The following is a 27755-nucleotide window of genomic DNA, read 5'->3' as shown; positions in this document are numbered from 1 at the left end:
TTTGAAAGATGATACATTAGAATGAAATTGATTTGAAGCATTTTGAAGGTCTGGTTGACCATGGTTGACTAGATTTGACCAGAGTTATCTTTTTTGAAAATGTTGAAAAAGTTGAAGTAATGTGTGTTGAAAATATTGTCAAAGTCACAAAGTATCAATAAGTAGAACTACACAAGCAATCAATCATGTTAGTCCCAAAAAATTTAAGTTCATTTTTAAGTTGTTAAAGTGTGTTAGATTTTGAAATTGATCCCAAAAATTAGTTCATAGTAGCCAAATTAGCTAACAAGGTAATTTTTACGTCAATCAAAGAACTTTGAAAAATTAGGTCAAAATTACTATAAGGGCCCAAAAGGTCATTTCAATTCATTTGTGTATTTTGTCTTGATGAAGAAAAGATACATGAGGAAAGAATGGTGGTCCTAGCATAGAGTCATCATTTTGAACAATCTTGGTGAGACAATCGATAGATAGACTATGGACCTCTGGTAAGTAATTGAAAACCCTTGATTGCATTTAAAATTTGATGTATTTTGATGAATTCTTGACATGTTTTAAAGTGTTTTTATTTCTTGTTGTTGGTGTCCTCATGCAAGAACCCATTTTTTTGCCTAAGCCACCAAGTAAACTCCCACAAGCAAGTGCCACTAGGGCACTTTCTCACATGACATGTAGGCTTTCCTCATGTAGGAGGTACTCATCTGTCAAGTGAGAGTCCTTAAATTAGGTCATTTGTTTGTTTTTAATTTCGCATTTTCTCACATAACACTATTTTCTCACATGCTTTAGTGCATTTCCTTGTGTGAAGAAGTCATTTCTTCATTCCAAAATGTGAAATCCTAGAAAAAATTTATGACATTGTTTGCATGAGTAATTTTATCAAAAACTTGATTTTTAGTCATATTTTTGCATTGTCATTAGTCTTTTTTTCATATATGCAATATGTTTGTGCACATTTAAGAATATTATGACATTTTAAGATATAATATATTGATTGTGTTATGTTGTTTTTATGTTTGTAGTTTGTATTTCTACACATTTCTTTCAGATGACATTATCTAGCCATAGGAGCATTGATTAGGCAACTAGATGCTTTTGAGATCATGTTGGCACTCTTTGTTTATTGCATTTATCTGATAACCTTGATCTGTTAGTGAATTATGGATTGTTGACAACACTTGTTGAGAATTTCCATTTAGAGACAAACATAATCCATTTTTTGCTGGAAGAGATGACAATCACACTAGAGGAAATCTATAGGTTATTTCAGATCCCATTTAATGGACCTCTAATAGAGTATGAAATTTAGCTAAGACCTAATACATTGGTATTGAGGTCCATTTTATAGGATGAGATCATCATAGGTAGAGTCATTCCCTAGGAAGATTTGATTTAGCTCTATTGTGATATGCATAGATTGGCAATGGTACTTGGACTATTATTGAGTTGCTTTCAAGCAAGAACTCAACTGTTACATAGTAAAAGATAATAGAAATATAAAACTTGATGCTAAACATGATGAAGACATATTTTGAGGTTGTTCCAATAAGAGAAAATCTTATAATTATTTAAACTCTAACACTAACAAACTTGTAGAAAGTGAAAATACGAAAGTTGATGGGTATGCAGAAAATAATTAAGCTAAAGACAAGACAAAACCTAAAGACTAAAATACATTCATATATGTGAATGATAGTGCTCTCAAGACCCCAGTTGAACTGATGAATAAAGATGAAAATCAACAACAAATTAGGAATGTCAAGCTGTGACAAAAATTTAGTGAGCATTGGAATGTGGGTGTCGAGCAACAACAACAAGATGTTGAGTCATAGACAAAAGGAATTAAACATCAAAGAGACAATGCCAAGTATGTGGAAAATGAACTATAACTTGAATAAGAAAGAGGAAATGAGTGCAAGTTTTTATAATAGATGAAGATAATCACACCACTATTCCTCTAACAAGGGTACTATATCCATTTTGAGAACTATCTACTCCATTATGAAAATACATTTGAATTGTCAAACCAAGGATGTAGGACTTGAAATGGATCAACACACTATGTGCACCAAATCCCTTTAAGAGTCTTAGCACCTATGTTGTAAAAAAGTAAATTGCATGAAAGAAATCTATACTACTAATATAGAATTGTAAACACACTTAGATTATCAACAAATAACTATAGAAACTACAAAAAAGGGAATTCTAAGCTAGTTAATAGTTCAAACATCCACTGTGATTATTTTTCACAAGTGCTGTTGTAGAACAAGATTTAGTATACAAAGAACATTAACAATAAAGTAAACATTCACAAACCAAAACTAAATTCACATATATGTTTAGACAAAGAAAAGAAAACAAGAAGTGCAAACCTCAAAAGAGAAAACACTCCATGCTTTCTTGATTTTGTAGATGTGTCCTTTGATGTGGATGTATGCTCAAGATGCTCAAAGTTGCTTCAATGGAGATGGGTAATGGAAAATTGGTAGCTTTGTGAGCTCTCAATTTGGCATTATAAGGGTATGGGTATGAATTTTGGCTCTCAAAAGGGCATGATAAATTTAGCTCAAGGATTTTTGTTGAAATGGCTTGGGATGGGATTCAATTTATAGGCCAACGGGTAGAGGGATGGAGGGCTTAGATGCAAGGATGGGGAGATGGTTAAGGAGGGCTAAGATGCACTCAAAAGGGGAGCACATGGATTGTGCTTGTTTAGCACCAATGGGAAGGTGAAACTTGTCACAAGGAGGATGAGTGTGAGAGGGTAGGGTAAAGGGTTGGTTAAAGGCATGATGAGTGGGGTTGAGTATGTAAGAGAGATGTAAGAGGAATGAGTGTGGAAGAGGGAAGAGTGTGGAAGATGGATGTAAGAGGCATGAGTGGGCTTGTAAGATTCTTTTATGGTTTGTAAGAGCACTCATGACTTGGTGGTTGGGATTTTTGAGGGGAGACTTTGGTTTGGTTTAGGAAAGTCTTAAACTTGTTTAGGGAATGTGACAACATTAGGGGGTGGATTAGGCTTGGGTTTAGGATTAGATTAGGGATGTTAGAGATGTGCAAGTGGATGGCATTAATGAGAGTGGGTGAGTTAGTGGCTAAGCATGGTTAGTATGGGTGGATGGGGTGGATTAGGCTAAATGGAGGATTAGGGATAGGTTAGGGGTTTTTGGATTTGAGGATTTTATTTATCAAATAGATTTATTTAATAAATGGGGATTTTTGGAATTAGATAGAAGAATAGGATTTAATTGATAAATAATAGATTTATTTGATTTATCAATTAGGACTATAGAGGATTAATTAAATTAATCAGCTAGGGATGGCAAAGGATTAATTAAATAAGAATTTAATTAATGATGCCTTTAGTGATGGCTAAATTAGATTACCAAAGCGGTGTAATAAATTTAGGTGTTTACATTTTGCCCCTCTTTGACATAGTATTGAAACAACACTATTTCAAAGAAGTTTGAATGAAGACGACATGAAGAAGATGTTTTAGCAACAAGGTTGCCCTAGTCTCGGATAAGAAGAGGAGAGACTAGACTTAGATGATGCCCCCTCAAGAAGGCGGCGAAGAGATAAAAGAGGCTTGATGGCTTCTTGAAAAGTACAAGAATCTGAGATAAGCAAGGAGACTCAGATTGGTTTAAGAGAAGAGGTTTAGTTAGCTCAAACTCTCACTATGAGAGAATGATAAAGGGAAGATTAGAGGCACAAGAGTAAAGCAAGCTTAAGACTTTCCAGGATTAGGGGGGGGGGTGGGGGGGATGGAGAAGTGGAGTGCTATAAAAGGAATCCATGGATAGGGGGATGAATGATGGAATGATAAAGCTGATGCAACAGGATTTCAAAGAGTTAGATTGGTGGAAGATGGGTTTTTGGAGATCCCTAGGACTAGGATTGTGGATCTCGAAAGATGAGGCTTGGTGGATTGATTTTATTGGTGGATCCCTAAGACTAGGATTGTGGATCCCTAAAGCTAAGCGTGGGGAGTGATCCAAAGAGATACTAATGCATAAGCTGGGATAGGTGCTGGATATGGATGGGGGATAATGGAGATGAAGGGAATCCATTGAATCTTTTTGAGTGGGGGGATACTTCAAAGAGAAGTCCCACCATGTAGTTGAGCACTAGATTTACTATAGGATTGTTGGTTAATTGCCAAGGTTACCAAGAACATCAAGGTTTTTTCACCAACCGTCCAAAGGATTGACGAACTAACTCAAAACAAACACACAAGGATTGCCCCAATATCACACATGAATCCCAAAGGAAGCAACATGGAAACGAAACTAGGTCAGCTACAAGCAGAAAAAGAAAACAAGAAAAAGACCTGATCAAGACCTTATGCTCTAATTTCCCCATTCACAGCATACCATGATATGGAAGATCATGGCAACCTTGAGGAGAGAAGAAGGAGATTGCTTGCAAAAGATATTTCAAGACCCAAAACAAAAGATTCCAAATCAAAAGAAAGTGAAAATCCAAAAGAGAACCGTTTGCCAACAAGATGGGTAGGACGAGGTACTAACAGACCAAGGTTAGACATGAGGAAAGCTATATCCTACAAGGACCTATCAGAGAGCACCTAAGCTGGTCAATTTGGATGAGTGATGCATCTGGCAAGCTGAACTAAGAAGGATAACACTTTGGTGATAGGAAATCTAGCTAAAGGATGCATTGGAATAGCTAACCAAGGGTTGTGTGATGTGTGTAAGATGTTGATCAAGGAGGAACTGACATGAAAGCTGGCTAGATACAATGGTACTAAGCTAAAAAGGATGTACAAGCTGACAGACCAAGATATGTTACAAATGTACAAGTTTGTTCATGTTTTGGTTTTTTTGTAAGATGGAAATGTTTGTGAAGGATGGGATGTCTGCCATAGTTGATAGGTGGATAGTTAGATGATTTGTAAAAAGCTTAAGTGAAAATGGGGTTCTTTGTGTGCATGTGATAGGATACAAGCTAGGATACAAGATTATTTACAAGCTAGAATATGGTACAAGCTTTGGACAGAATTCGGATACACAAGGTATGCTACAAGATTTACAAGGTATAATACAAGCATTGGTACACGATTTTACAAGCTGAGGTACAAGATTTTACAAGCTGAGGTACACAGGCTTCATCAAATTTGGATATTTGGTTGGAACACCAAGGGAACAAGCAAGTTTTTTATGGTGGGTGGATGGAGGAGGGATAGGATATGATAGATAATGGATTAGTCTTTAGTTCACAAGGTGCCTGAATTACTAGTTTTCACCAAGGTACCTATCCAAGGCGCCTGAATTGCCAAGTTTTCACCATTGGACGCTTATTTTTCTTTACTATTTTTTTGTATTTTTTAAAAGCTAGGTATACCAAGGATCTTCAAGCATAGAACTTCTTGAGATGAATGACGTTAGTGGGATCATTCAAGAGTTCTCCTTGTGGTGTAAATAATTGATAGGCTCCGGAGCCAAAGCAGGCGGTAACCACATACAGACCAAGCTATGTAGGTTCAAACTTGCCTTTCTTTTCTCGATTTGCTTGGAATTTCATATTTTCTTTGAGGACCATGTCACTTGGCTGAAAGTGTCACGGGAGCACCTTCTTGTTGAAATTCCTTTTGAGATGAGTTTGGTAGACTATGATATGGTCATAGGCTTGTTGTCTCTTCTCATCTAAGAGATCTGGCTGGGTGAGCCAAGATACTCTATATTCTTCATCTAAGATTTGCCCTCGCAAAGATATGCATAGTGAGGGAAGTTCAAATTCTATAGGTAATACCGCTTCAGCACCATAGACTAAGGACTATGGAGTTGTTCTTGTGGATGTACAAAAGGAAGTTCGATATGCCCATAGAGCCAAATTTATTTGAAGGTGCCAATCACAGCCATAATCATTGACAACTTTCTTTAGGATTTTGAGGAGGGTTTTATTAGTTGCCTCTGCCTGGCCATTACCTTGTGAGAAATATGGGCTAGAAAAGCAGTGATGGATGCGGAGGGAAGTGCATAATTCTTCCATGTTGAGATTTTCAAAGTTACCACTATGGTCAGTGAAGATGGTGGATGGGATACCAAAGTGGCAAACAATTTGGTACAAGATGAACTTGGAGACCTGAACTCCTGTAGCTGAGACTAGGGGGACTGCTTCCACCCACTTAGTGAAATAGTCTATAGCTATTATTATCCATTTATGTCCATCAGATGAGAGAGGTGTGATAGTTCCAACTAGATCAAGGCCCCAACAAGCGAAAGGCCAAGGTGGTGCAATAGGCTATAGATCCTGTGCTAGAGCGTGCACAAGATTTGCATGCTACTGACATGGGAGACACTTTTTGACAAAGTCACAGGAGTCTTCTTCAATGGTAGGCCAATAGTAGCCTGCTCTAAGGATTTTTTGTGCTAGGACAATACCACTCATGTGGGCACCACAAAGTTTGGAATGTACTTCTTTTAATGCCATCGCGGCCTCATTTTCATCTAAACATCAAGAGAGGGTATCGTGATAAACCCAACGATATAGGGTATTGGCTATGATGACATAGCGAGATGATTTTTGAATAAGGTTCTGGCATTGGGTGCATGTGAGGTGAGGGGATATGATACCATCATTAAGGAAAGTGTGAATTTCATGGTACCAAGGGGATTGGGGACCAACCAAGATACAAACATGGTTTGAATCCTCATTCACATAGGCGGGTGTGAGGAGCTGCTCGACTAAAAACTCATACTATGTAGCTTCTTGGGGAATTTCCAAGAGTGAGCCGATAGTGGCCATGGTGTCTGCTGCCTTGTTTTGCATTCGTGGCATTTGTGTAAACTGAAGCTTTGTAAAATGCTGGGTCAGCTGATCAACTAGCTCTTTGTAGGGTAATAGCTTTTCATCTTTGGTTTGATATTCATTTAAGACTTGTTTGATGATGAGCTGGGAATCACCAAAGATTTCTAACTCATTGATATTCCATTCTACAACTATCTTCAATCCTGCTACAAGAGCTTCATATTCTGCTATATTGTTGGTGCTAGGGAATTTTAGCTTGAAGGCTTTTGGAATATAATCTCCCTGAGGTGTAACTAATAATATTCCTGCCCTTGATCCATGAGATGTGTATGAGCCATCAAAATAAAGCCTCCATGGGGGTTGTTCTTCAATTAGGCAGATATGCTCGTTTGGGAATTCTGTGAGCAAAGGATATGCATCTACTAGAGGTGCATCAGCTAGGTGATCTACTATAGCTTTCCCTTTGATTTCCTTTCTATCCACATACTGGATGTCAAACTCACTTAGTAGCATAACCCACTTTGCTAGCCAACCTGTGAGTGCTGTTCTAGAGAGCATATACTTGAGAGGATCAATCTTGGAGACTAGTTAGATGGTATGACTTAGCATGTAGTGGTGAAGCTTTGAGTTGAGAAAACAACTACCAACAAGCTTTTTCCATAGGAATATAATTGAGTTCATAACCAACTAGGGTTCTACTGATATAGTAGGTGGCTCTTTCTCTGCTATAATCATCATGTTGTGCTAGAAGTGCCCCTAGAGTAGTAGGTATTGCTGATATGTACAAGATCAAGGGATGACCAGGAACTGGTGGGACCAAGATAAGGGGATTGGCTAGATACTGCTTGAGCTGATCAAAGCTACATTGACATAAAGGATCCCACTTGAAGTTCTCATCCTTCTTTAGTAAATGTGAAAATGGTGTACATTTATTTGCAAGCTAGGAGATGAAGCGCTGGACAGATTGAAGCTTTCCTTGAAGAGAGCAAAGCTGTCGCAGTGTCTGGAGAGGAGGCATGTTTAAGATAGCCTTGACCTTTTTGGGGTCAATCTCTATACCTCGTTTAGAAACTATGAAGCCTCGAAGCTTGCCAGATGTGACCCCAAAGACACACTTCTTAGGATTTAGCATGAGATGATATTGGGCTAACCTATCAAAGACTTTCTCTAGGTCAGCGAGATGATCCATGAAGGTATGAGATTTGACCAAGATATCATCCACATAATCCTCCAAAATGCTATGGATAAGATAATGAAAAATGGCTGTCATAGCTCTTTGATAGGTAGCCCCAGCATTCTTTAGGCCAAAAGGCATCATGATGTAGTAAAAGGTTCCCCAAGGGGTAGTGAATGTTGTCTTATGTTGATCCTCTTCTGTAATATTGATCTAATTATACCCAAAAAATCCATCCATAAGGGATAGAATTTCATGTCCAGTTGTAAGATCTACAATCATATCTATGTTGGGTAAGGGAAAATCATCTTTTGGGCAAGCTTTGTTTAGATCTCTAAAATCAGTGTAGATTCTGATGTCATCGGAAGGCTTAGTGATAGGGACCATGTTGGAGATCCACTCTGAGTAGTCGATAGGTTGAATAACCTTAGCAGCTAACATTCTTTCTAATTCAGCTTTGACCAGTAATGCCACCTTGGGGTGCATTTTTCTAATCTTTTGTCTGATGGGCTTGATCTTTGGATCGACTGCAAGATGATGAACTACAAGCTTTGGATCCAACCCTGGCATGTCCTGATATGACCATGCAAATCGGCCAATGTTCTCTCTTAAGACCTCAAAGAGGAGATCAGCTTGGTCTTATGATAGGGATGCAGTAATGTGAACAAGTTTGGGGATCTCTAAAGAATTGATGTTGACTTCTCTAGTATCCTCTATTAAAATAGGTGACACCTATGGTTGATTATCTTGAGGAGGCAATACTAAATCCTCATGTTCTGCTTGTGTTTTTGGATGTTCTAGCTGAGGGGTTCTCTTTGCTGCATTAGCTAGTCCTAGATTCACCTTAGTTCCAATTTTGGGTGTATCAAAACTAGGTTGGGGATTTTCTCCAAAATACCCCTTGGGACCTAGCTTATAGATAAAGGCAAAATCTGGCTTTGTCTTCTTGTGAGGTGTTTTAGCTCCCATGAATCTTAGAAGTGCTTCCTCTGATGTGAACTCATCAATGTGTATGACGCTTGGTTGGTCCCAATCTATGAGTTGTGGATGGGCGAGTGGTAGGTCAATGAGATGGATGGATAGTTTTTGGAGAATAGAGTCTCCTAGGAAGATTTGGTCTGGGATATCATCATAGGCTCTCTTTTCAACTTCCTTAGGAATGTCTTCAATTTCAACAAGGTCGCAGTGGATGTTCGAAAAAGCATGATCATTCTCATTGGTGCCCCTAGTTGTGGGTATGCCAAAGCCAAGACCTGACTTCGTTTCCCACTTATGTTCTTCGATGGGACATTGCATGCCCCTTTCTTCTGGTCCTAGTCCACCAGCTTGATAGTTCAATTTTTCAGTGATGAGCTTATGTTCTTTGGGATACTTCTGGCTAAAGTGATCAAGGTGTGTTTGATTTCTTGGAGGTGCATCCTTATGTAACCAATTGTTGATATTTGGAGTGAGCTCTTCATGAAGAGGGGTTTTTGAGGACACGAAGGTGGTTGGGCCAAACTATTTGTATCAACGAGGTGGAATCTCCCTAGCTTCATGATATGTCAGCCATCCATGGGTATGTGGATCAAGTGGGATTGCTTTGACAGCAAATGCATCTGATAGACTATATTCTCCACAGCCTTTGTTGTTGATCTTTACGGTAGATAGGGTGGAGGCGAGGATGGTTTCTGCATCATTACAAGTGTGGGATGTGCTAGCGATGGCTGTGTTGATGTCTATTATAGGGCAATGGTTTGCATATGAAGCTTCAACCACATTGCAGTAAGCAAAGGGTTCTAGATCGGCATGGATGGTCACCTTAGTGCCCTGATGAAGAAATTTGATGCACTGATGGTAGGTGGATGGAACGGCCTTCATAGCATGAATCCATGGGCGACCAAGGAGGATGTTAAATGGTAGGTTTAGATCAACAACATGGCAAACTGTCTCTTCAATGATAGGCCCAACCTTGATTGGTAGAAAAATAATTCCTTCTATGGTTCTTTCCAAGTTGTCATAAGCTTTGATGGTGATAACTTCACTGATCATATCTACCTCAGTATACCCAGCTTGTTTTATGAATTTTAGGGTGCAAATGTTCAAGGCTGATCCATTATCTATCATTACTCTTTTCATGGCAAAATTGGATACCATGATGGCTATGCGAAGTGGAAGGGTGTGATCTAGCTCGATCGCAGGTATGTTGGTGGGTTTGAATGATAGGGCACATGAGGAGGATAGGTGTCCAAAAAGATTATGAAAATCAGTAGCATTGATATTAGAAGGGACACGAGATTCTATGAGAGCACTATCAAGGATGTCTTTGTACACAGGACTAGTGCGAAGAAGGTCCAAAATGGAGATTTGGGCTGGCATGTTCCCAAGGTGTTCCAAGATATTGTACTAGCTTTTTGATGGAGCTGATGGTACTGATGAAATTGGTGGGCTTGTGATGTTAAGTTGCGCTTTTTGAGTGGTGACAACATACTCATTGGCTGGTCCTCGGATATTGATAGCATTGATAGAAGGTTCTTTCTTAGATATACAACCTATGAGGCTACCATAGTCTATATAGGATGAAGTGTGGTCATTGTTCTTCCCATGCTGTTGGTTTGGCTGGTGTTTGTTGGTGTTGTTTTGGATAGGTGTTTTTCCAGGATTTTGGCTGTTGTGTGGAGGAAAAGCATTTTGATAAATCTGTAAGCCTGCATTGGGAGAGGTTTGGGCACCAATAGTGATTTCTTTTCAATCAATGAGGTCCTGCAAATAATCTTTCAATTTCATGCATCGGAGGGTGGTGTGACCGTTTACCCTATGAAACTCGCAATACTCATTGTCCTTGTACCATGTAGCTTTGGATTGGCTTGGATCAATTTTCTGGGTAGGAGGAAATTTGATGAGGCTTTCCTTAGCCAATTTCTCAAAAATGACATCCAATGGCTCACCAAGGGGCATATATTTTCTAGGTGTGGGTTGGAATCTAGGTTTTTACCCTACAGCTACATTGATGGCATTAGCTTGATTGTTAGACCCTTGAAAGTTGGGTCTTGTATTGTGGTTTTGATAGCTTTGGTTATTCCATTGTTGGTAATTGATAGCTTGTTGGTTGTTTTTTTGATATGGTGGGTTAGACTGATTTTGGGAAGGACCAACAATATTCACATGTCTGGTGTCAGTAACCCCATCTGTTGCAACATGCTTGTTTTTGTTCCAATACCTAGACTTTTCATTGGAATGTGATTGATTTTGGTTGGCCTCTTTGTAAATCTTTACCACACCATCTTTGATGAGTCCTTGCTCAAGGATCATTCCTTTCTCTTTGATATCCTTATAGGTCTACAAACAGTTCATGGTCATGTGGTGAGCCAAGCTGGGATGTGCATTATCAATAAACATTTTCACCACATGGCATTCTGGCAAGGTGCAGGATATGTGGGTGGTAAGGGTTTGCCATCTTTGTAGGTATTCGGCAAGGCTTTCTCCACCTTTTTGCTTGGTGAGGACAAGATCAACTATTGATAGCTCTGTTTCAACAAGATGGGCATATTGGGCTACAAATGCCTCAGATAATTTAGAAAAGTTTTTAATTGTGCCATAGGGGATTTTGTAAAACCATTCAAGAGCTGGTCCAGCCAAGCTTTTGGGAAAAAGGTGCAAGAGGAAGACATCATTGTATGCCACGTCCTGGCAATGCATGTAAAATTCTTTGATATGTGAGACAAGGTCTCCTTTTCCTCAGAATTTATCAAATTTGGGTACCTTAAAGTGTTTGGGAAATGGTGTCATGGTAATGGCTCTATCAAATGGGTAAGGACACACATTCTCAAACTTGAATGTCTTCGGATCATTCCTTTCTTGGATGGTTTTCAGAGTTGTCTTCATTTGCTCCCATTATGAATTGATAGGTGATGGCTGGGGTGCCCCAATGTAGGAGTGCTTTGAGGTAGGTATGCACTAGATGGGGCCACTAAATATGGATGGCTATGAGGGATTTGTTGATAGGGATTGTACATTGTTTGGGTAGCTGCATGGTGGATGACGGGTTGTTGAGAGGGAGGTGGCACATATTGCTGCATGTGTTGCGAGGCTTGCTGTTGATGTGGAATTTGAGGTTGGGATTGAGGAACATAAGTTGGCTGTGGGATAAATGGGTTGCTTTGTGGAGGTAAGGTATAAGATGGTTGTGAAGCTTGGGGAAAGGATCAAGGGGCTTGTGGATTTTGACCAAGGTATGTGGGTTGCGCCCCCATTTGGGATGGTACCTACAAATAATTGGTGGTTGGCTGGATTGGTGGATTACCTCCTAGAAGTGGCATTGAAAAGTAGTTGGTAATAGTAGGTAATGGATTAGTTGGTGGTGGAGGTGGTGGTAATTGAAAGCTTGGGAATGGAATTGATGGGGTTTGATAGCTTGGTGGATGGATTTGGAAGCTTGGTAGAGTGGTGGCGGGAGGTGGGGTCACTTGGGAGCTTGGTAGAAAATTGGCAGTAGCTTGTGGGATTTGATAGCTTTGTGAAGTGAAGGTAGTAGCTTGTGGATTTGTGGCTAATGGTATTAAGCTCCCAAGACCTAATGGAAATGATGGGATTGTGCTTTGGGCTATGGTGAACAAGCTGGGGGTGATGAAAGGTTGATTACTTGGCCCCATGGGTGGCATCTCTATTGTATATTGCTGAGGTTGCCCAAAGATACTAGCACTGATTTGGGAGATGGGTGGATTTGGAAGGCTGGGTTAGGGAGCAGTAGCAATAGTGAAGGGGGTGAACGGTGAGGTGTTTTGGGTAAAGATGGTTTGGAGCGGAGAGGTATGAACCAAGGATGGAGTGGTGGTGGTTGGGTTTGCTTGCGGCATGGAGATTTAAACTTGGGTGGATGATGGTATGTTTGTGTCTATTGGATCATATGGATTGCCTGGAGGCTCTTCTTTTGGTATATATTGAGGATAATTTGGATCATAAGAGCCTATGGGTGGTGGCAGCTACCCAAACCATGGGTGAGATGGAGCTAATAATGGAGGGGGCCTTCCAAAGTCAAAGGTTCCTACATTGTCCCTTCAAAAATTAGCCATGATTGTCTCTTTGTTCTTTTCTATAATGGCATTTACCAATACTACATTTCCTGGTTGGTTCATGAAAGCTTCAATGTCAGTAGGTGATGGCCTAGCTTTTTCTAGGCTAAAGGATGGTTGAGTGCTCAAGGGGGGTGATGTTTTTCAGTCCAAATGATAGGGCTCCATTGTTTCTTTCTTCTTGGCGAAGTGAGTGATGGATGGCATGATGATGCAGAATGTTCCTAGGGATGAGATGCAACAAATGCTGGTGGAGGAAAAAGGGGGAAGGCTTTTCTATGCAAATGATTTCCTAGGTTGAGGCAAATCTATATGAAAAAACCTAAGGAGGATTGGGTTGGGGATTCTAACTTCAAAGATATGTTGCCAAAGCACAAAAGGTCTGCTTTCCTATGTACAAGTTTGGTGGTGATTGTGTCAACTTAAGGATAGACTGACGATCCTTTAGGAAGAAGATGAGATTGAACACTTGTGGAACCCAACCTTTAGCTCAAGGTGATGAGGGATAACAAGTGACAAAGCTAGATTACCCTAGAGAAAGCTCTATCAAAGGGATAACCTTGGTGAGATTGGTGGATTTGGAAGATTTTAGGAATGGCAAACTTTTGGCAAGGTGACAACAAATTTTGAAGGCTTGGATGTGAAGATTTTGGATTGCTAGCTAGATGGTTTGATTCTAAATGAGATGGATGAGCTAATAATGCTTAAGGGGATAACCTAAGATGGCTGGCTTTTCTACAAAGACGACTCTAAAGTGAAGCTTATCCAAGAAGATGTGGAGAAACAAGGGTGTCTAATCATAGAAATCATGCCTAGTTGGTAAGGCATAAGTAGGATTAACTCCTGGATGTTGGCTAAATTTGATGGTGCACTCTAACCACACCTCTTGAAGTGCTTCGTCGGTAGCTTTGTCCTCTACTTTGTGGAGTTTGGCAATTTGTGGGCTTGGTGTTATTTCTTTTCTCTTGGCTGAAAGTTCTTTGTATGCTAGAGATGGCTTGAGTTTGACTTTGTGAAACTTCTGTTTGGGTTTGGGTCATTTTGACATAAATTACTTAATTTTCTTGGCTTTGAAAGATCTCAGTTGTTTTTCTTTGACTCGTTCAACTTCTAAGATAGGTAGTGACTACGCTAAGTGTGACCTAAGCTAGGACTGACCAAGTTTGGCAAACATTCATTCAACAAGTAAAATAAAATCAAGCAATAGATAAGAACATCCAGATAGAAGTTTGTGGTTCTCAGAATGTGATAATTGTGCCAAAGAGTGTGTATGTTCTACAAATGTTTTGATCAGTCACTTCAAACACATTAACATCTTAGATGGTGGTCTGAAAGGCTGACAATTGGTTTAGCTAGGAAGTCCTTGATATACGCAAGGTATGTGGGGCCCAAATTCATAGATGAGACCAAAAAAAATGTCACATAGCCGAGAGGAGCAGTAACCCACTTCTCCTCTTTCACTTCTCAAGGGTTTAAAGTTCCTTGAAGCTTAGCCCGAGTGACAAAATCTTGATCCCAAGAGAGGTGTCTTTCGATTCACCTCCCGATTCTTATACTCTGCCGGAATGCTGGAGTTGAGGTCGTCCAAGGGGTGATGAAATCCCCAAGTAGGCCTCCTAAAAAAAAAAAGGTTTTGGATCCTAATATTATGCACCCAAGATGGCCTTGAAAGATGACAAAGGGAGAGAAGACTTGGATGACCTTGGGCTAAAAGACATGCTTGTTCTTTTACCAACTGAATCTTATGTGCGCTAATCTAGACTTTGCAAGAACTCATGTTTAAGAGACAATGTTCAATTCCAACTTGAAGCACCAACAAAAGTAAATCAATTGAAGAATGCAAACAATAAGAAGAGTTAGGGTCAACAAAAGCAAACTCACACGCCCGGAGGCCCTCCACATCAAGTATTAATTAATTTTCTTTAAGGCATTCAAGATTGAGTGTGAGTTTGTTTTAAGCCCAAAACAAAAGTGTGTGAGATTCAATTTCAAGTGCGCGGTTGGAGGCTCTCCACGTCAGTTGTTGTTCAATTTTAGTGCCCAAACTTGAAGTGTGATCAATTTAATATAGAGTTTTGATCATTTAAGAATTTTGATAAAGTTAAAGCAAACATTCAAAGACCAAGTGAGTTAGTTAGATTGTGAAACATTTAACACCTTTTTCAAGTAGACCCATCCCCATAAATGGCACTGAGATTGCAACCAATGGTTAAATTGATGGGTGATTAGAAAAGAGGTGAGTCCAAGGAACTACTCAAATTGATTATTGAAAATTTGTATTTAAATTAACAAAGTTTCTTAATTGTCCAAAAATCAAACTTTACCTAAGTTGCATGTGAAAAAGAGATTTTTTTTGTTCAATTTTAGAAGATCCAAATGAAGTGTTTGATATTGCAATGGTTAATTGATCCTTGGAATTCAAGATTGGATTTTTTGTTTTAAGCATGCATTCCAAGGAAAATTGATTTTAATCCATGGCATTCAAGAGTGTGTTTTGAGCAACATTCATTCAATGGAAAATGTGTTTAACCATTCAAGTTTATTTTAGCAACATGCATTCAAAGACAAATGGTTAAACATTCAAGTTCATTTTTTAGCAACATGAGAACCTGCAAGAAACATGGTTAGTGGTTCCATACGTGCTCCAACCTGCAATGAGACAAAAAAAAGCAATTTAGTTAGTTACCCAAAATCTTCAAAAATGAGAGCTTAACTATAGAAAAAAAAAATTTAACTTTTTTTGTTATTTTTCTTACGCATAAAAATTCTTAAAATGGTCTAAATCCTACGAAACCACTAAAAGTCAAATTTTTTAACTACAAAGTGTAGAAATAAAGATTTTAAAATAGAAGTGCAATAGAGACAGGCGAAGATGATAGTTCATTAGGCGCAGACACCAAACTGCAGAGACGTTGATCTGTGGAGATGCTAATCTGCAGAGATGACAAAGGAAGAGGTGGAGATGACAGATTAAGTTGGTGGTGGTAGAGACGATAGTCTAGGTTGTGGAGATGACAGTTTGATGGCTAGTGGCAATAGAGATCACAGTTTGGTTGTGGAGACAACAAAGTAGCTAGTGGAGATGATAGTTTGCAGCCACAGACTCCAAACTACGGAGACGACACTACGTGAAAAAAAAAGCTGAAAAATGCAGATTTTTTTCAAAATTTTTTTAATTTTTTGTTATTTTCGAAGTTTTGAGGGTATGTCTTCTTCCCAAGTGCATTCTTTAACCTAAAAAAATAAGCAAAACACCCTCACAACACACTCAAACAACAAAAAACATTAGATGGTTAGTTTAAAACAACATATAGATAGAAATTGATGATTAAATGACCCATAGTGGGGTCCCACTGGGCGTGCCAAAATGTAGAACAAGATTTAGTATGCAAAGAACATTAACAATAAAGTAAAAATTCACAAACCAAAACTAAATTCACATATATGTTTAGACAAAGAAAAGCAAACAAGAAGTGCAAACTTCAAAAGACAAAACACTCCATGCTTTCTTGATTTTGTAGATGTGTCCTTTGATGTGGATGTATGCTCAAGATGCTGAAAGCTGCTTCAATGGAGATGGGTAATGGCAAATTGGTAGTTTTGTGAGCTCTCAATTTGGCATTATAAGGGTATGGGTATGGATTTTGACTCTCAAAAGGGCATGATAACTTTAGCTCAAGGATTGTTGTTGAAATGGCTTGGGGTGGGATTCAATTTATAGGCCAAGGGGTAGAGGGATGGAGGGCTTAGATGCAAGGATGGGGAGATGGTTCAGGAGGGCTAAGATGCACTCAAAGGGGAGCACATGGATTGTGCTTGTTTAGCACCAATGGAAGGTGACACTTTTCACAAGGAGGATGAGTGTGAGAGGGTAGGGTAAAGGGTTGGTTAAAGGCATGATGAGTGGGGTTGAGTATGTAAGAGAGATGTAAGAGGAATGAGTGTGGAAGAGGAAAGAGTGTTGAAGATGGATGTAAAAGTCATGAGTGGGCTTGTAAGAGTCTTTTATGGTTTGTAAGAGCACTCATGACTTGGTGGTTGGGATTTTTGAAGGGAGACTTTGGTTTGGTTTAGGAAAGTCTTAAACTTGTTTAGGGAATGTGACAACATTAGGGGGTGGATTAGGCTTGGGTTTAGGATTAGATTAGGGATGTTAGAGATGTGCAAGTGGATGGCATTAATGAGAGTGGGAGAGTTAGTGGCTAAGCTTGGTTAGTATGGTTGGATGGGGTGGATTAGGCTAAATGGAGGATTAGGGATAGGTTAGGGGTTTTTGGATTTGAGGATTTTATTTATCAAATAGATTTATTTAATAAATGGGGATTTTTGGAATTAGATAGAAGAATAAGATTTAATTGATAAATAATAGGTTTATTTGATTTATCAATTAGGACTATAGATGATTAATTAAATTAATCAGCTAGGGATGGAAAAGGATTAATTAAATAAGAATTTAATTAATGATGCCTTTAGAGATGGCTAAATTAGATTACCAAAGCAGTGTAATCAAATTCAGGTGTCTACAGCTGCAAGATTTTTCATAGTAACTATGATGCAAGACTAATATAGTAAATATATCTTAAATAGGAAATTGCAAGAAACGAATCTAATCTACCTAAATCTATTCCTTCTCCCAAGTGGGCCCCCTTGGTTGGCTTCAACTAACTAAGAACACAATAGGTAATTCAAAATTACTCTCTCATTAGAATTCTTCTTTTGTTACATGATTGAACAATTTGTAGAGAATAGAGAAAACAACTTCAAAATCTCCCTCTAACTAACTCTGTCTCCTCATATATAGAGAGTATTGGAACTTATTACAAATATAACATAGCAAATCGTAAGAAAACATCATCAGTAGAAAAAGGGTGGGATATCAACCATGACTTTTAGAAAATTGATTAAGCAATAGAATAACAATCCATAGATAATGCAACAAGTCATGCTTCCCAAAATAACTCCTCTTGTAGATGTGACTTATCACCTAGAACTATCCTACACTTTTCATGTTATGACCGGTCTCCAATACTCCCTCCTTAATATGGTGCTCACAACTCTTTGCACCACTTCTCCATTTCCTAAAAATTAGAAACATTCAGACACATACAACAACATTTCTATCTCATTAAAAATATTAAAACACAACTTAAAATATTTATATGAAATACTGCACTTTATATATAATATTAAGAAAGGTACATCATATCCACTATCCATAGGTTTAATAGGTTCTAGCTGCTCACATGGCTCAAAAAGTAAGCTTAGACTATATAAAAACTATATCAAATTTGAGACATTAATATGCCTCATCATCTGCCCCCCAGTATGCAAATGCTTGTCCTCAATCATTGTACTTCTTCACCATTTCTTTGAAATCTCCCACTATGGTCTTCTCCTATTTCCCACTTCTAAAGGTGTAGACATATTCTTTGGATCATCTCAAATTCTCACCCACGTGTTCTTCAACTAGTGGATCTCACCTGGTAGCATTACTTTCATATAGGGGCCACAGAAGGGTAGGAGGTTGGAAGGTTAGTGGCATCCATAACTCTTTCCTAATTTTCCTTCCCAATTGCATGTATTTAGCCACTCTATTCACTTCTACCTCAAAATTAATAGGGTTGTGTGGTTCAACCTTCCTGAAAGATTCTGGCAGTTGACTCCACCTATTTCTAAGCCCTACAATTTCTCTGTGTTGTGTAAAATTAGGAAGTGTCTGATACTTTGTAAACCTTTTCCCTTTCTTCAAAAACTTTCTCTCTAATTTATTGTTTTAGCCTTCCACAAGTTAATTTGAACCAATCTCTCAATAGGTCATAAGGCTTATGGGATTTATCCTAGAGTGGTAGTGGTTCAGATGTTTTAAAATCTCTATAAGTATCCAACTATCTATCATAATTTGTTTCATTGTGCATCCAGGTCATTAGAGCTCTTAAGTGAACATCCCCTATGTAAGGCAAGGGATTCCACTCTATTTCATGTGGAATTATGAAATTATGCAAATAGAGCTCACATGACAAGTTCTTTTTCCATGAGGGAAAAATTTGATACACATTATAAAAATTTGAGCATTCTTAAATTCACAATCAATATTTCTCATTGTCATCATCAACTAAAATAATAGAAACTATTCTTCCAAACACATAGCATGAACCCTTGGGGTGGTTTACAGGCCATAGCTTGATCAACTAGCTTCAAAGCCTTATTCATTTTTTGCTTCTACTTTTCTAGTTGCTCCTTTCATGATTCAATTTCTGCATCTCTGTCAAATATTTCCTTTTTCATCTGGTCTCTCTCTTTCTTCTACAAGGGTTTTTAAAAAATAAAATGATTGTATAGACAAAACAATATCAACTAAATTGTTGATGACAAAAATTCTTGAGTTTTAGATTTCATCTTTTGATCTCTAGCAACTTGTTGGAAATGTTGGGTGTACCAGGAAGATTTATAAGGTATAAGGGAGACTTTGGAATATTTAGTGACTGATGGCATAGGACGTTGGTCATTTCTAGGTTCTTTTTCTGGAACAATAGTATGATTTGATTTGCACATTTCTTGATTCTCTTGTGGTGTATCCTTGACAAACTTAGTTTCACGTGTTTCTACATTTTGGGCCTATAATTGCATAGGAGAATAATCTCATCCATTTTCAATTATTTACTCTATTTGAGACTTTAAAATTGGGGCATTTGTTTTTTCAATAGAAGCTAGAGACACTCAACCTCGCATATGAGGGCTTCTATGTATAGGAACTTCTTCAGCTTCAACCACTTTGTGGGTCCATTTTGGTTTAGGCATGATTGGAGTAGATGCTATAGGATTAGTTGCTATACGAATAAACCTCTTTCTTTTTTTTTAACTTAAAAAGGAGATTTTTCACTTCCCTTTCAATGTTAAGGCTAACCTTACTCTTGCCTTTACCCCTAGAAGTTCTTGGCATATCATCCTCTAAATTAGGCTTAGCAAACTTATCACGAGAGGGTTATTTTTCCTTCTTAGCTAGATTTTGAATTGGCTCTATGGTTTCTTCCTCATTTTCCAAGTTTTGAAGAATAGGGTTGGCTTGTGACTATAAGGTCTTGGATTCAACAAATACTACCTATGAAATAGGGGAAGAATCCCTAAGAGATCTTTCAACTAGAAGTTTAATGTGGGCATGATGGGAAAAGAAATTTGTCTTTCCTTTTTATGTTTCCTCAGTATTGATACACAACATATTGTAAAGAAATTTGGGAATATTAACTTGCATGTTATGCCTTATGAAACTAAGCAATTTAAAATGATGAGCATGAAAGTTCAAAAACCTAACTTCATAGGTTAAATATCTGATAATGTGGGTTGCTAGCTCTAGATATGGAGGTGGAAGATGGAAGAGAAAGTTTCTTACATCCTTGTTTTGTAATGTCTAATTGAGGGTCACCTTTCTGAATGAACTATGCCCTTGACAATCTGGCATCACGTTCATTTGGATAATGTTCACCAATTGCCACTAATCCCATGACCTTTTCTATCCTTTCCTTTGTAGCAGCCACTCTTAATCCCCAAATTGAGGCTTCCCCTTCATCAGATGTCATCATGAACTCCATTGCCACTTCTTCATTGAGTTCTATTAAATAGTAAGAAATAACTAATCCATCCCCAAGCATGAAATCGCCAAACTACTTCAATGTCCAAGAGTAAAATATTATGAACAACTAGCTCATACCTCTTTAGTTGTCCTCCCATCTTCAAAATGTGTGGCTTCCACTCTTGCTACTGTGACAAATTTTTTCCCTTCTTACCTTTACAAATTTTCTTTTTCTCTAGACTTCAAAACTAATCTTAAAAATTTTGTATGTTGTTACCACTTCTTGTAATCAAGACCCCTTTGTTTCTAGCATGTAGAATAATGATACAATAATGATGGAGGAAATTGAGGCTTTAACTACAAATGTTCCCATAATAGCTCTTAGTCCTTTCAATCATGCCAAGTATATGAGATCTTTCCCCAAAAATTGTAATAAAAGGTATGGTGGATACAGAAAGAATTATAAAATTAATGAAATGAAAACTATCAGACTGCCACCAAAGTACATTCTTTAATATAGACATGACTAGGATAATGTGGAGGTGACATTTGGAAATTACTACACTTTCCTGATCCCCCACTAAAATTTGACAAGTGTCCTCACTTAAAAAATTTTGGCATGTGAACGAGAAACTACCTTAAGTCTTGTATGATATATAATGTAGTATTAGATATAAATATCGAAACCTATACTATAAAAATGAATAAAGAGTAAAAGAAATTTTTATAACTACAAATTTGAGATTCTACATCCACATGCAAGCTGATGAGGTGGGGAAGGCTAATGATCATAGAAAGTGCTGACAGTTTTGTTTATCGAAAGCAAGAAAAATAGAGTGGGTGACGTGGAATGTAGGTGGATGGTAGATAAATAAATGGGATGAGTTGATATGAAGAAAGAGAAAAATGAATGGAAGAATGGACTAATATTTAAATGAGGTTTTGTTATGAAGGTTCATAAAATTCTATCATTGTATGGCTGTAGGAAGAAGATATTCATATTCTACTATAGGAACTGTATTAAGAGGAGCTAGTGCACTGGTTGGTTGGAATTTCTATAGGAACTATGCTTTAGTCTATGGCTTATGATAGAGATGTAGCCTATGGCCATTTCAAAGTAATTTAAACTGAATAGGATCAATGGTTGTTAGTTGCACTATGTATAACCATCAAGTTTGCAATTTCCTTGGATTGTCTTTGAAGTGAGAATCATAGAGGAGGGCTCAATCTCTTGCTTAGAATAATTTTTGTTCTTTCTAAAGCTCTCTTTTACATTTCATCCAACAAATTCAATTGGAGGAGTCTCTCTTTTTGTGCTATGATTTTCAACTCTAAAGTCATTTGCATTGTCTTGCATTCAAATTCAATGGGCAACATTACTGCTTTACAATAGACAAGCTTAAATGGAGTGAATCCAATTTTTGTGTTCCATGTGGTATGGTATGCCCAAAAAACTTTAGTTAATCTGCTTGTCCAATCCTTCTTGTGTATGTGTACTTTTTTTGTTAGAATGGCTTCAAGTTCTCTATTGGTAACCTTTTCAAAGCCAAATCTGAATGCAAATTATGTGTTTCTGACATGTTTTCTTGGAGACAGTTTTGAGAGGGAAACTTTGACATAAATATCTTTTGACTGAATTCATCATGAGAAGATTTGATAGGGTACAAGTGTGTGGAACAAAGAATCTATATGTGAGGTTTTTAGAGCCTGATCAGGTGTTTTGGTCAGTTTTTAAGGCTATTAAAAGCACCTCATGATGCAAACTTGATAATTTATAGAAAGATGTAAAATTAGCTACAAATTCACTTTTAGTGGTCGAATTTGTTTCAAATCAGTGATAGAGGGTGAATGGATCAGTTTGATAGTTTCAGTTGTTCAAAAACAAAAACAAAAAATTAGTTGGACCTGCCTTGGGGCATGACTGATTCCATTGGACTAATGCAATGTGTGCAAGTTGGAGATTTGAAAAGGAGACTATAATGATTCTGATTATTGCAATTTTTTTGCAATATTCATATTGTCGACTAAAAGTCAAATGACTATTGAACCATATACAAGGAATGAATAACCAAAAAGAGGTGAAGTGACCTATAAATGCAAATTCAATTATCTATGGCTTCAAGAGATTTGTATGAGTTTTGAGAAAAATTATCCATTCATGGACACCATTTCTATTGATGCAATTAGAAATGAAAATCATATACTTGATGTCATTGAGGATAGTTGGTATAGCACAATTGTTCACCTAGGCATGGAAGGAGGATTTTCAATACAGAGTATCCCATGCTTTATTTTTGACATTGAGAAGTTTAAACCTAGTCAATTAGTAATGACTAATGATAATCTTAATATGGCAACTACCTAGGATGAAGACACCTACTATTGTGGAGTGACACATTGTCAATGAATTCTAGCGTAGATGAAGGTAGAGGGATTCGTTAAGAGAATTCAAATAAAATTCAGCAACTTTCTCAAACTTAAAGCCAATAGAAAGGAACAAAGATTACTTGGTAACATTAGTGCAAGGTTGCAACATGAATAGGAACAAGTCCCATCTCTATTCCAATGAACTTTTCCAAACCATTCACATTGAAAAAAGGATATAAAGCCGACAGGAATAAGGATGCCATAGCCCCCACGCAACAATGTTGAAGTATTTGAGAAAAATCTAAACACGCCTTTGGCAGCTTGGTGAAAGGTAGCTTTCAATCTGGATTCTTCATAGCCACATATTCCTTTGTTCCCAGTAGGACGCCCTTGTAAACACCACTTAGGAAAGATAACAATCCTTACTTTTGATGGATTCAAAAGTTATTTAGCAAGAGTTTGGCCACAGAAATTGTGCCCTGAATCCTTGAGTTTGATTTTTGGAGAAGAAGTTACCTTGGATATTAAATTAGTGGCTTGTGAATGGGCACATTTCATGGCATTCTTTTGATATTATCTACTAGTTTTGGCAACCTCTTCCTCTTGTTTCCAGTGGAGTATTGTGAGGCTTTTTGGTTTGAATATGTTGTTCTCAATAGATGCTATGTTTACTAATTTGGGGCCTATTTGTGCCATCCCATGAATAAGGATTCTATGAAGAAACTTTTCAATAATGAAAAAAATTATTTATAAAAAACTAATGTGAAGTTTAGGGTGGGTTTTTTGTGGTTCTACGCAACTACAATGTGCTGCTATTCAAGGTTCTACCCTGATTGTTCTTTATACACTCACGAAGACCAATAGTGCCCCTATCAAGTTAAATATTCTTTTGATGGGGGTGACTTTGATTAGTTAGATTAGAGCAATATATGTTAACCAAAATCTAGCAAAGATGAAAAACTGAAGAATAGGTAGGGCACAGGATGAGTAGAGGCAAAATCACCACAAGGAATTTATCCCACATTGCATATGTTAGGAGTTTTTTTCATGTTTAAATTAAAAGGCACACACTTTCTAAGTGTCTTAAAAGACACACACTTTTGGGAAGCCATGGGTATGCATGTGGACCCCACCATGAGCAATGAAGATAGCTGGAGATGCCCTGTGAATATTTTGAACTAGCATGCAAGTAGAAGCTTGTTAGATGGAAAAGTTAGAAAGGTGCCAAAAAAGTTAAGAATCTAGGAAGGCATCATGTCACCACTAGAAAATGGTGACGCTTTCTAGCAGTGACATGGTGAGTTTCCAAAAATTTCAAATTCTAGCTAGTGACCTCCCAAAAAGGAAGAATTTCAATGAAGTGTGAAATCTGGTGAGTAGACTAATGAAATGGTAGTGATGTGGTAGTTTTGATTTCACAATGCATAGGATGATGACATATGGGACATCTAAGGATTGTTGCTATGTCACCAAGATAAATATGCACAATAGATAACATGGCAACATGGTGACCCAATAAAAAGTTTCCTTGTGGCAGTGAGATTACATTGATGTGGCATGATGAGGTGGACTGATGACTAGGTGCTAATGTGATAGAGGATGACACATGTTGCAAGGTCGCTATGTCACTGATGACATGGCATAATGCTAATTGGGTTAGTGACATAGTGACTAATGATGTGGCATAGTGACATGGCATGATGACATGGTGTGCTAACAAAGCAAGAAATGAGCCAATCAAAGGTCGACACATGGCACCTTGGTCAAACAAGGTTGACCCAAAATGGAAGCTGAGGGATAAAAATAAAATGATTTTTTTAAATGTTATTTTTCGTTTCCAAAATGTCTCGTGTAGATTTTAAAGTGAATAGAGGCAATTTTTTCTAAATTTTGAAAATTTGAAATTATTTAAAATTTTAAAATTTTGAAGTTCAGACTAGAAACCATGTGTGACAAGTGTATGTTTTTCAAAATGAGATTCTAGGAGTTCTTGATAAGTGAATATAGGCATATTATATAATGCCAGAACCAAGAGAAGATGAGATATCTATTTATAGAGTTAGTTAGAGAGAGAGATTAGAGAGACTCTTTTCATTATTAGGAGAGGATTTTCAAGTGGACACATGTCATCTTCACAATAGATCTGCGAGTGCACCCTCCTCTATATCATTCCCTTTCTTTCATATTGTAGAGGTTCTAGTTTTAAGAAGTAGAAGTTTCATTGCTGTGATACCATTAGGGGGTTCTAGGTTTTTAATGTGAGACCATTGCTTCTAGTTTTTTATATGTTTTCCTTACTATGACACCACATTCTTCAACAATTTCTCTTGTATTGAACATCAAGAAATTAGAATATAGATAGTTCATATTTGTTAGGTAATTTTGCATTTCAATTTCATACATCTTATTGTATTTGTTTCAAAGAAATGAATGAATAGGTAGCAACAAGTTAGTCTTCATTCTGATATCCTATCTCCCATTCATGCTATTTGTAATATTTTGTATTTCATAAACAAAGATTATGAAACTCAATTGCAATCTATTGGTTGTAAATGTTCATTTATTTTTCTTATGACTCAAAGATTTATGTAAATGCTTGATTCATCATCAGAGGATTGTAGATCTCATGAAGGGATAGGTCAAGTATGAGATTTAGAAAGATGTAGATGTCTAATTCACAAAGTGGATAGATAGATTAGGAAGTGCTGATATATAGCATAAGTCAATGACTTTCAAGGATGTGTGTTAGGGTTTTGTGTGACTACCCAATAGATAAGGCACTGATCATTTTGAAGGATTGCAAGGTTATGTTTTTCTTGTCATGTTTTGTTGAAATCAACATCAATAATCAAATCATTTTCCCTTTCATGTTGAAGAGCTACAATAGAATGCCTTCAATCATCTTGTGAATTTCATAAATTTTCATGTACCTAGTGCATATATATGTTTCTTTTCCCTTTCATGTTAAAGAGCTACAATAGAATTCCCTCACTCAACTTGTGAATTTCATAGATTTGAATGTAGCTATTGCAAATATATGTTATTGCATAAGTCATTAGGAGAAATAAGGGTTAAATATGCTTAATAGATTTGGGAATATGTTTTTGCATTGGTACAATATTAATTGAATTTGAGGTCCACCCACCTAGGTTTTGTAGACCCTAAAGTAGAAGAATTGTGTAGCCTTATAGTTGGCCTAGTGTTTGAAATGACATGTTGAAGATGGGAGTTACCTACCCCTAGATGTGTCATGTTCTCATCAAGTAATTTGAAACTTGTGGCATTTCAAAATACCAACAAAATGGCAACTCTACTGGGGAGTTGCATGCAAAAGGAGCCAAAATCTCTAGCATGAAAAGGATTAGATATAGCATATATATAGCAAGAGGTGTTTCTTATTTCCTTACTAAATTTTCATGTCCCCTAGTATCCTTATTCATTGACAATAGTAGTTTGACTAAATGGAATAAATTGTAGTATTAAAGTCACTTGGTGTTTTGATAAGTTGCTATCAAAATTCAAATTGATGTCAAATTCTTTCACTTTATCAAGAGTGTGAAATTCCCAAGTGTTGTATAAAGTTTTTGAATACCTACTGTAAATTATAGACAAGCTTGTTATGTTTTGTAAGTTTGATAAATGTTTTCTCACTAAGTGAGTGGCAATTCAAAGTTATATCTGTACACTAGTGCTTCATAAATGTGAAGGTATTTTGAAGGATGCAATAGTCGAAAAGTAGATTTGAAGAATTCATCTCAAGTTCTTAACAATGGGTGAAAGAATTAGATGAGATGTAGTGAAAATGTTACTAGATCCAGATAAGATCTAAATCTATTGTTATTTGTAGCATTGAAGTAGTTGCAGGCATCTATATTGAAAGGTATTTTTCACTTTCATGTGATTTCATTTCCATGAAAGTAAGCTTTACAAAAGATTCTCCATCAAATTGTCTTCAACATTTAGTAGGATATTAGTTTGATACATTTCAACATGCTTTGTGAGAGATAGATTCAGAAAAAGTGTTTTTACATTTTTAAGTATGTTTGAAGTTTCAAATTGGTAGAAAGAATTCTAGATTTGTTGCAAGTAATGAATCCTAAATGTATTTATTGGTGAATGAGTTTCAAATCTTTGAAGAATGCCAAGTTTCCTTTCATCTAGTATGTAGCTTGTCAGTGAAATTTCTAGATTTATTTCTACCAAGTGGTATATGCCACTAAATTTCAATGGCATTCATGGTTTCTTAAATGTCACTCCTAATGATATTAGAAAACATTTGTCTAAATTTAATGGGAACCATACTATTTCAGCTAGTCATAATATTTAGATATTCAATGATTTGATGGGTGACTATGAGATTCCTCATGAGGATGTGCACATGAAATTATTTGTTCAAACTTTAGAAGGTGATGAGACTGGATTTTCTTTTTACAACATGTTCTATTTCATCTTGGAGTGAGTTGTTTTCAGCCTTCATGAAGCAATTTGGAGAAAGGGTAAGCATATCTGATTCAAATGGTAAATTTTTAAGGATTCATATTCAGAATGATGAACTTGTTCCTCAATTTAATATCAGATTTGTATGAACCTTGAATGATATCCCTAAGAAATATAGACTAGAAGATCAAGTGTGTCTAATAGTTTACTTGGATGCATTTGATAAGAAAATGAGTTATTGGTCGAGGGATAAAGAACCCAAAACTTTATATCAAGCTTTTATGACAGCTATGGATATTGAAAACAATTTGAAGTATGGACTTACTAGGAGTCATTTCTCTAAGGGTGCTTGCTCGCTTGATAAAGTCAAAAATAAAGAGCAATATCA

The sequence above is a fragment of the Cupressus sempervirens genome, chromosome 2, assembly GCF_028749045.1.
Source record: "Cupressus sempervirens isolate cs-2001-9-10 chromosome 2, ASM2874904v1, whole genome shotgun sequence".
In the NCBI taxonomy this organism is placed as follows: domain Eukaryota; kingdom Viridiplantae; phylum Streptophyta; class Pinopsida; order Cupressales; family Cupressaceae; genus Cupressus; species Cupressus sempervirens.
Note: the sequence above shows the minus strand (reverse complement) of the source record.